Source organism: Dasypus novemcinctus, chromosome 30, assembly GCF_030445035.2.
Source record: "Dasypus novemcinctus isolate mDasNov1 chromosome 30, mDasNov1.1.hap2, whole genome shotgun sequence".
Taxonomy (NCBI): domain Eukaryota; kingdom Metazoa; phylum Chordata; class Mammalia; order Cingulata; family Dasypodidae; genus Dasypus; species Dasypus novemcinctus.
Genome location: NC_080702.1, coordinates 40,534,840 through 40,545,035, shown reverse-complemented (window position 1 = coordinate 40,545,035; position 10,196 = coordinate 40,534,840). Strand labels below are relative to the sequence as shown.

Genomic DNA, 10,196 nt, shown 5'->3' with positions numbered 1-10,196 from the left:
CCCCCCCAACTTCCTTTAAGATGATCATCCAATCTCAAGCTCTCTGAGACAGCATGTTTTATTATTTCATATCAGAGAAGTCATAATGTATTTATTCTTCAATGCCTGGCTTGCTTGACTCACTCTAAGTTCCTCAATATTCATTCAGGTTATCACATGTGCTTGTACTATATTTGTTCTTTTAGCTGAGTAGTATCCCATTGTATGTATATACCACATTTTATTTATGCATTCATCTTTTGATGGGCATTTGGGTTGATTTCAACTTTTCTCAATAGTGAATAGTGCTGCTATGAACATTGGTGTGCATATTTCGGTTTGTGTCCTTGTTTTCAGTACTACTGGATATATACCCAGCAATAGAATTGCTTTATAATATGGCAAATCTATAGCTAGTTTTTTTGATAAACCGCCAAACTGTACTCCAGAATGGCTGGATCATTCTGCATTCCCACCAGCAGTGGATGAGTGTTCCCATTCCTCCACATCCTCTCCAGCACTTGAAGTACTCTGATTTTTGGATAGCTGCCAGTCTTATGGGAGTAAAATGGTGTCTCATTGTAGTTTTTGATTTGTATTTCCCTAATACCTAGGGATTTTGAGTATTTTTTCATGTGCATATTGGCCATTTGTATTTCTTCTTTGGAGAAGTATCTGTTCAAATCTTAATCCCATTTTTGAAATGGGTTTTTGTCTTTTTATTTTTGAGAAATAGGAATTTTTGTATATACAGGATATAAATCTCCTATCAGATATATGTTTACCAAATATTTTCTCCCATTGTGTAGGCTCTCTTTTCTCTTTCATGACACACTCCTTTGAGGTGTAAATGGCTTTAATTTTGAGGAAGTCCCATTTATCTATTTGCTGCTTGTGCTTTTGGTGTAAAGTTCTTGAAGCCATTTCCTATTACAAGGTCCTGTAATAGGATCCTCTTACAGATGCTTCCCTATATTACTTTTCAAGGTCTTTATGGTCTTGGCTCTTATATTTATGTCTTAGATCTATCTTGAGTTGATTTTTGTATAAGTTGGGAGTTGGTCATCCTCTTTCATTCTTTTACATATGGATATCCAGTTCTTCAGGCACCATTTGTAGAAGAGGCCATTCTTTCCCAGTTGAGTGGGTTTGGTGGCCTTGTTGACTCTCAAATGACTGTATATATGAGGGTCTGTATTAGAACTCTCAATTTGGTTCCATTGGATAGGAAGTCTATCCTAGTGCCAATACCATCCTGCTTTCTCTACTGTAGATTTGTAGTATGTTTTAAAGTCAGGTAGTGTGATTCCTTCAAATTCATTTTTCTTTTTAAATATATCTTTGGCTATTCGGGGCCTCTTTCCTTTCCAAATAAATTTCCTGGTTAGTTTTTCTAGTTCATTAAAGAATGCTGTGTTGATATTTATCGGGATTGCATATTACAGTATAGACCATGATCCATGTGGAGCAGCAGTGCTCCAAAATACATTCACCAAATGAAATGAATGTCCCATAATGATGAAAGAGGTTGTTGATGTGGGAAGAGTGGGGTAAGGGGTTGGGGGGTATATGAGGACCTCTTATATTTGTAATGAAACATTAAAAAAATAAAGAGAAAAATGAATAAATATAGCATTCATGATAACCTTGCAATTCAACTTAATTGCAGATAACTATATTAAAAGGAAACTACATTAATATTTGCTGTCTGATAACCAGCAGTATGTGCAAGGACATGGGTGTTTGTGTAGTAATAAATTATGGCTTTGAATGAGAACACTCCATTCTAAGGGGGACTATTAGTCAGATTTTTAAACTCTTCTTTATAGTCATATATGAGCAAATATATAAAAGAAAGCACTGAACAAAAAAGAGGTAAAATATATCTTGGAATTAAAGTAAATAACTAGATTGACAAATGCCTGCTCTTTAAAATTAATGATGCAATTTTGAACAAAGGCAGATATTGTTTTCAGAGGGAGCAGAGAGTTATATTCATTGATAGCCCTGGAAGTATTCAAGCAAAAAGGAAAGGTGATAAAATAAAACAATATAAAAAATGCCACACATTCCTCTACACTGTAACTAAACTCCTTAAACATGGATATGAAGCTAGCAATGCCAAGGAGAAATTTCTCATCATCAAAAACAATAACTTCATCTCATAACACACAGTTTGATTGAAATTTTTACTTCACAGTATTTGAGGTCATCTGGATTCTTGGCAGGTTTACATCCATGACCTGTCTAATGAAAGCAGATTTCTTGTTCTGAGGGTTAGAAAGGTGCTAAAACAGCTTTTCAGCCACCAGAGAACTAATGTCACTTTTCAGACTTTCCTCCAAAGCATTTGTTCAGAGCCCCCCTTATGTCTTTATTCCTCAGACTGTAGATGAAGGGGTTCAGCATAGGAGTTATCACAATGTACATCACTGAGGCTGATGAAACTGAACGTGTGTTGTGTGAAGCAGCAGAACTTAGGTACACCCCTATGCCTGTACAATAAAATAGGGAGACCAACAAGAGGTGAGATGCACAGGTGGAAAATGCTTTATACTTCCCCTGAGCTGATGAGATTGCACGTATGGAGGAAACAATCTTAGAGTAAGAGAAAAGTATCCAACCAAGGGGACCCCCTCCCATCACTCCAGGTATTAAATACATTGCTAAGTAGTTGAAAAAAGTGTCAGAACAGGCAAGTTGGATCATCTGACGAAGTTCACAGAAAATGGGATTTCTGCATGTGTGCAAAAAGACAGTCATAATACCTTTAACCCTTGTAAACAGGATTGTATAAAACTCATGACCCAGGAACGCAGAACCATCAGGACACAGATCTGGGGGTTCATGATGACTGTGTAGTGAAGGGGGTGGCAGATGGCCACAAAGCGATCATAGGCCATCACGGCCAGAAGGAAGTCATCCAACCCTGCAAAGATCGTGAAAAAGTACATCTGGGTGATGCAGCCTGTGTAGGTTATGACTCTGCTCTGTGCCTGGGTGTTCACCAGCATCTTTGGGACAGTGGTGGAGGATAAACAGATGTCACAAAGGGACAGGTTGGAGAGGAAGAAATACATGGGTATGTGGAGGTGAGAATCAGTGATGAAGACCAGGATTATGAGCAGGTTCCCAAAGATGGTGACCAGGTAAATGGACAGGAACAGCCAAAAGAGGAGGGGCTGCACTTCTGGATCCTCTGAAAATCCCAGGAGAAGAAATTCTGAAATTCGTGTTTCATTTCCAAGTCCCATGTGGTTGATGAGACTAAGAAGAAATAGAAAAGAACTTGGGTAGTTTCTAAAAAAACAGATAATACTATCCAAACAGAAATATTACATTGTCTATTTCAGTGAAAAATATAATATCTAAATTGTTTATATGGATCTTATCGCTTTAGTGTATTTCTAGTGTCACCTTTGATTAGAAATTCCTTCCCCCAAACTCAATCTTTACCACAGATTCATGCACACTACAGATGTCATGAGAAATTCATTCTATGTGAACATATATTGAGTTGTAAGTAAGGGGCAAGTAGAGTTGTGGCATTGAGTCCACAAGGCTGTAATTGAAAAGTCCCAAACTTCTATTCTTAGAGAGAGAATATATGCAATTAAAACATAATCATCTTACAAATGAGATGATTACCCATGCTTTAAGGAAAAGAAAGCGGGCAAAAAAAAAAAAGTGAAATGATGGTGTTATTTTTCACTTGGTGTTCAGAAAAGTGCCATGTATGATATGAAATTTAAAGCAGCACCTAAAGGGAGAGAAAGCAGAAGCAATGAGGACATTAGGGGAGATTTGTGCCCAATGAAGAGAACTTCCTGCGAAAAGACCTTAAAAGTCACTTGTTTCAGAATTTCAGAGTGAAATAGGAGGTCAGTGTGGCAGGGAAATGATTAAGAGGATAGAGAAGAGAGATGAATTCAGAGGAGATTTAAGAACAAGTCAGCCTTTTTGCTGCTGAATCTTTAAATTCATGGAATCCTCTATCCATATGGTGAACCTCTCACACTTCATTAATTTGGTTGCAATGCTGTCCCACCAAATGTGATGGAACTAGTCCTATCGGGTTTTGTAGAATATCCCCCACACTGTGTATTATATATGAGCACAGATATCCCTACTCTGAGGAATGGTCACACCCCATCAAATACACACATCACACCCACACGTATGATGCACACCTTAGCATCATTGGGCTGAGCTAACATCATGCTTTTCTCACACTCAGCCACATTGATCAACCAGGAGTAAATACAATCCATGCTGACAACATCAGTTTTTCGATTCTCCACATTTTTAGAAAAGATGCTCTGAAATTCCAGCTGACAAGCCTATTTTGCATGTTAAACATGGTGCTACCTTTTGCTATGATCACTTTCTTCCCTTTATTTAAAGAAACAGATAAATGCACAGAGTAAAAAGAGAGGAAGGAATTAAATGTATGTCAAGTAAAAGGAAAGATAATATCTCAAGCACCACATGAGAAATTGCGATGAAGGAACCGTTCCTTGGTTTTGCTGGCATTCCAAGTCTCGTTATATCCTCTTGAAGCCCAGAAAAACTAAAAAAAGAGCAAAAATAATTCATCCAAAAGACAAAGGCAGTGATGTCTTTTTACAATGACAAGACAATTAATAGAATGATCAATTCAACAGGAAAATGAATTATGGGAATAAACAAATATTTCACAATTGAAAACATATAAGTAGTAGAAAAATGTTGGGAATTTTTATATGAAGCATTTGATGTGTTTTTAAAATTATATTAAGTGCAAAGTTTAGAATCAGATATGCCTTATTTTGAATCTTAGATGCACTTTATATTAGTTGCTAATAATTGAACTTTAAAACTTTCACCTGTATTGTGGGCATTATTGGCATCTATCCTCTGAAAACTCTTATCACACTTAATCAATGTGCATGAAAACCTCAGCATAACTCCATCTTGTTAGGAAGGATTTGCCTATCACTGATGACATGAGGTGCATTTTTCTTCTGACTCTCTAATGTCACATCTTTCTGCATCTCTCAGACTCTATTCAACAGCCTTATTTCAGTTCCATTGGTTCCTTCCCAGGAAGAGTAGACTGAAAACTGCTTTATGGTGTGTAACGTATAAAGCAACTTGTGGTCAAATGGAAAGTAAAATGCTTTCCAAATGATGGCAGAAGGTGATGCAATTTCAGAAGAAGATCTAACCTCAAAAGGCCAAAAGGTACAATGAGGAAAATGGATGAGAAAGACAGGTGGAAATACACATAAAAATTGATCTACTAAACTTGATGGAAGCAGAACTTTCATAGTTTGAAAAACAATGGGGTGAATATTTTTGTTATGATGATACACATTCACACTTTCCTTTAAATATGTCTATAAAGACATAGAAGAACTAAATGGCAAAGAGCAAATTTGAGGAGAAACAACCTGCAGATGTTTGTTTGAATGTTTACTTTAAAAATAAGGACATATACCCTAATATACAAAGGTACAGAGTTGCACAACTATTTTGAAATGGGGGATGTAAGTGACCAAGGGACAACATATGTAACTTACCCTATAAAAATACTTGCAGAGGTGTTGTAGGAGGAGGCTGCTACACAGCTTCTCCATCCCCATAGGGGAAGGCTGTGACCAGAAAACCAGAGTCTCTTAAACCAGATAATGGGTCATTTTCTCCAGCCCACAACAGCAGCATTTAGGCCAAGCAACAAACTCGGCTTGGACAGAGCCATAATTGCGTCAGGTCCCTGCATGGGCAGGAGCCCACATTATTTTTAAATTGTGCTTTTATGAAATAATCTATTCTAGTCAGTGGGCCTCTGGTCCTGAGGAGTGCTTTGCAATGCATTAACGGGTGTGCTGCTGTGAGATTTGTGAATAATTTTGCAATAAAGAGCTGATCTTTAATAAATGTACATTAGTTGTAATACATACATTTCACCCATTATATAAAAATACTATTTTACATGAGAATCCAATGTGAGAATATATACCTCATGAAATTTGAAAAGAAGTATCTACCTCCACTTTATTAGACATCTCCCATAAATAGACACTTGCTTAAATATACATCATCTTAAATGAAGAAAAAAAAAAGCATAGCCTCAATTCTCTGCACATTCTGCCACTGCTACTAGCCCATTCCTTCATTCCTACTTACCTGCAAAGCTCCTTGGACAGATATTTCCCTTTTACTAGAACTTCTTTATCCCTCCTCTTCCCTCTTCTAATTTGTCTTCCATTCCCATTTCTTAGTAATCTGTAATGTGCCCTGCATTACTGACTCAAATAGTCAATCATTTTTAATGTGAAAAAAATCATTCACTAACTTAGCAGGCATGAGAACTAGTACAATGATCGCTCAGCTCTGGATCAGGGTGGAGTAGATCCCAGATGAGCTCAAGTCAAAGCTCTCAACTTCCATCCACCCTGGCTCTTTGCTGTATGATCTACTGGGCTTTCTGACTCACCTTGATGGAATCGGTAAGGTCTTACTGCAGAATTCCAAATTCCTTCCTGGGGGATTGGTTAAGGAGATTGAGGCTGTATCCCTATAGAGACAGCAGAAGAGAGTCAGGCATTTGGGGCCGCAAGAAATATCCATATGCCATCCAGCCTGACTGTACATAAGATAATTGAGTACAGCAGAGGAGATATTTACAGCTTCTCTGTATTTGTTCATTAGGCATCTGTTCTTCTTGTTGATCCAACCTTGAATAATCATTTCCCTGTGGGAAACTGAACTGGACAGAGAGAATGTTTTTCTTATTAATTCTCAGTTCTCCAAACACTAGGTTATGAGTCAGGGGAATTCAGGTTTTATTCTCTTCCAAGAACTTTCCTCTTTTCCACACTTCTAAACTGGCTGCAATTTTCCTCAACCATTGACTTTAAAATGATCAAAATTAACACTGAGGGACTCGTGCCCTACATCTCTTGACTTTCCAAAGCACTGACATGCAGTGTGATACAGTCCATCCTAAGAGTTACTCTCAGAAAATTGCTATTCTCTTCAAGAAAGTAAATATCTGTGTTCATTTGACACTAAAACCCTTTAATTGATAATGCTATTCCAAATCAATTAAGAATATTATGTTTGTAACACAAGTTAAGACCTGTAAAGTAGTTCCTCATCTGTAAAAGATTGCTGATTATGAGAACTATATTGAGAGACTTTTAGATACCATATACCTTATAGTGAATGTCTCAATTAATTTCCCCCATATACTTAAGGATGCTCAAATAATTTAATTAATAGATCAAGTATAATTCATTTCAGTAAAGACAGAAAACTGATATGTATATATTTTAATTTTTTATTATAGAAACATAGATACAACTCAAAAATTTGCATTTTATAGTTTACTGGTAAAAATGCAATCACAATTTTGCACTGTCAACAAGATAAATTACCTAAAGTTTATATCAACTCAAACAGAATATCTGAAAGTTTTTTTGGAGGTTATATTATATTTAATTGAAAAGAACTTCCAAAATTTTGCCACTGTTAATGTATGTTCTATCATTTCTCACTAAAATCTTCAGGAAATCCAAAGGGCTGCTATTAAAAGTAGGTTTTCTTTTTCTTGAATTGTCTAAAACATGTCAGTTTGAATTAGCCTTCAGATTTTCAGGCCAAAATATATTGAAATAAGAGTATACAGAATATGTTTTAACACATTTATGAAAAGTTTCTTTGCAGTTATAACAGAAATACCTTCAACTTTCAGACACCAAAAAATCGAACACCCTAAATAAATTAGAGGTATGATGGGCCCAGGTACTACTTAGTGAAAGAACCGTCTCATCAATCAATTTTCACACCAAATTCTAAAAAGTATTCAAAAGGCTTTTGCATCTTCTAATTGCCAAACAGTATATTCATGTGGTTGAAGAAACCACCACATTTTCTAAAATAATAAAGTATTGTAATGGCTTGGAAAGTATGTTTTACTTTTCATCTCATATTTATTTTAAGTGCCCACACATAATTCTGTTACTTCTCTGAAATGACATGTTTCATGCAATAGTTTTCAATTAATGTTGAAAAAATACTTGATCATTTTAATCACATTTAATGGCTTAATGATTTTTGGATTAACCATTTATTCAGTAATATAGATGGCATATGGTCCTATACAAGAAATGAACTGATATTTTCTGTGTAATTCTACCCATTAGTAATACTTAAACCAAAAATCTGACACGTATTATAGGTTATAGTACAATTTCCCTGTGATTTGATAAACAAAAAATATTAACACAATGTAAAGCTTTTTTCCTTTTCCATCAATCCTTCTAGCTTTCCACCCTCCCTCCTTCCTTCCCGCCTCTTTCTCTGCCTTTTTTTTAAAAGCAGTTTAATGACTTGGGAGTTGGTTATTACAATACAGTGAGCCTAAGGGGAAAAGTACAAAATGACACTTATCACCAACGCACTCATCTCATATGGTTACAGCGATGAATATTACTAATTCTTCTTTTACTAATCACTTTTCTATAGAACATAAATAAAAGCCATTAATTTTAATTTGACATATATATTCAATGCATACACAATCTTAGGCAAAATAATTTTCATAATATTTAAACTTTAAAAGACTGGAAACTACATATCTGTGCTGATTTGTGTTTTAACGTAAAACAAAAACACAACATTCCACTAGGGAATGATAGATTTACCCTGCTGATAAATCTCTCCATGTGAACAATGTCGCCCCCCCATCATACTTAACACAGGCTAAATAAACAGTGTCTTGAGAGGGTTCAATATGAGAAAAATGTCAGTCACAGATTTAAGACCTTACTTTGAAAGGAATTAAGGAGAAAGCAATTCGGGAGTTGAGACTTCATCTCTGTTTTCAAATAAATGGTCTTAGTTTTACTAATATAAATTATAGAAAAATTTATATCAGTTCATTATAAATATATGTAAGCCACTCATTTTTGCAGGGTTTCACGTAAAGTCCACACCTTGGTTTACACAATGTCTATGAGAAGAGGTCAGTAGCCTTCATCTAATCATGACATCATCCATTCAAGTCCTGGCACAATGCCTCACTGGTCAGAGCAGAGCGTGCCTGGATATAACATTAGTGACCTTTAATAGAATTAAGTTTCAAAACCTGGGAGATTTTTGCTACAGCCATACATTCTTTAACATCTTATTTATTAGCAAACGTCAGCAAACCAGCCTTCTTATGCCTTCATGTTCTAACATGTTATACAGTTCTTCGCTAGATACAGAAATCCTTTCAATGCACTGTACACAAAAACTATTACAAACTGTTAGTACAGTTGTTGGCGACCAATATGCCACGTTAGGAAACATGTATTATTAACCAGACGCTCTTCTACTTCCTATTGTAGGGGATGTATGCACAACGTTTTCCCTAGAAAATTGGTAATGACGGTAGTTTTCCCTGCACTATCCAGCCCGACGATTTGAACTTTGTGCTTCCGGTGATTGAACAGTCTCCAAAGCATGGGGAAGAGAATTTCCATTCTTGGGCACTGACTCTTCTCCATCCAACTGGGTTGCCTGCTGTCCTGGGTTCAGGCTCTGCCTCTCCTGCTGCTGCTGCCACACTACCCGCTGGTCAGATTCCCTGGAGCCCAGAAGGAGGCCGAAGCCCCGGCCGCCCTGCCTCCTTCGAGGCCCTGCCTTGCTGCCCTGCTGCTCCCCTGGCTCAGACATCTCTGCAGAGCCACGTGGGAGCCTCCTCCCCCAGTTCCTCTCAGGCAGGTGCGGTGGCTGCAACCCCTCGGGTTGGGAGCAAATGTAAAACTTTCCAGCAATAATTTTCCATTCTCCGTGCCTCAGTTTCTTAGTACACTGTAATCTACTATTTTTTTCTCTATGAGTTTGCTTATTCTAAGCATTTCACATCAATAGAATCATAAAACATTTCTCTTTTGTACCTGTATTGTTTGAGCCACCATGAGGTCTTTGAGGTTTATCCATACAGGAGAATGTCTCAGATCTTCCTTCCCTTTTATTTCCAAGCAATGTTATTGTGGTGAAATTCATGTACCATAAAATTACCCATTTTGAAATGAACACTTCCGTGACATTTAGTACATTCACAATCTTGTTCAAACACTTCATTTATACAAATCCAAAACATCCTTATCCTGGAAGGAACCCCCAGACCCATTAAGCATTCACTCCCCATTCCATCTTCTCCCCAGACCTGATAACTACAAATC

The 10,196-nt window shown here is 36.8% G+C and overlaps 1 pseudogene; it reads right to left on the bottom strand.

Annotated features, from left to right (window-relative positions):
• Positions 1-2,301: 2,301 nt before the first annotated feature.
• Positions 2,302-3,233, bottom strand: LOC101445001 (olfactory receptor 7A17-like; annotated as a pseudogene).
• Positions 3,234-10,196: the final 6,963 nt, after the last annotated feature.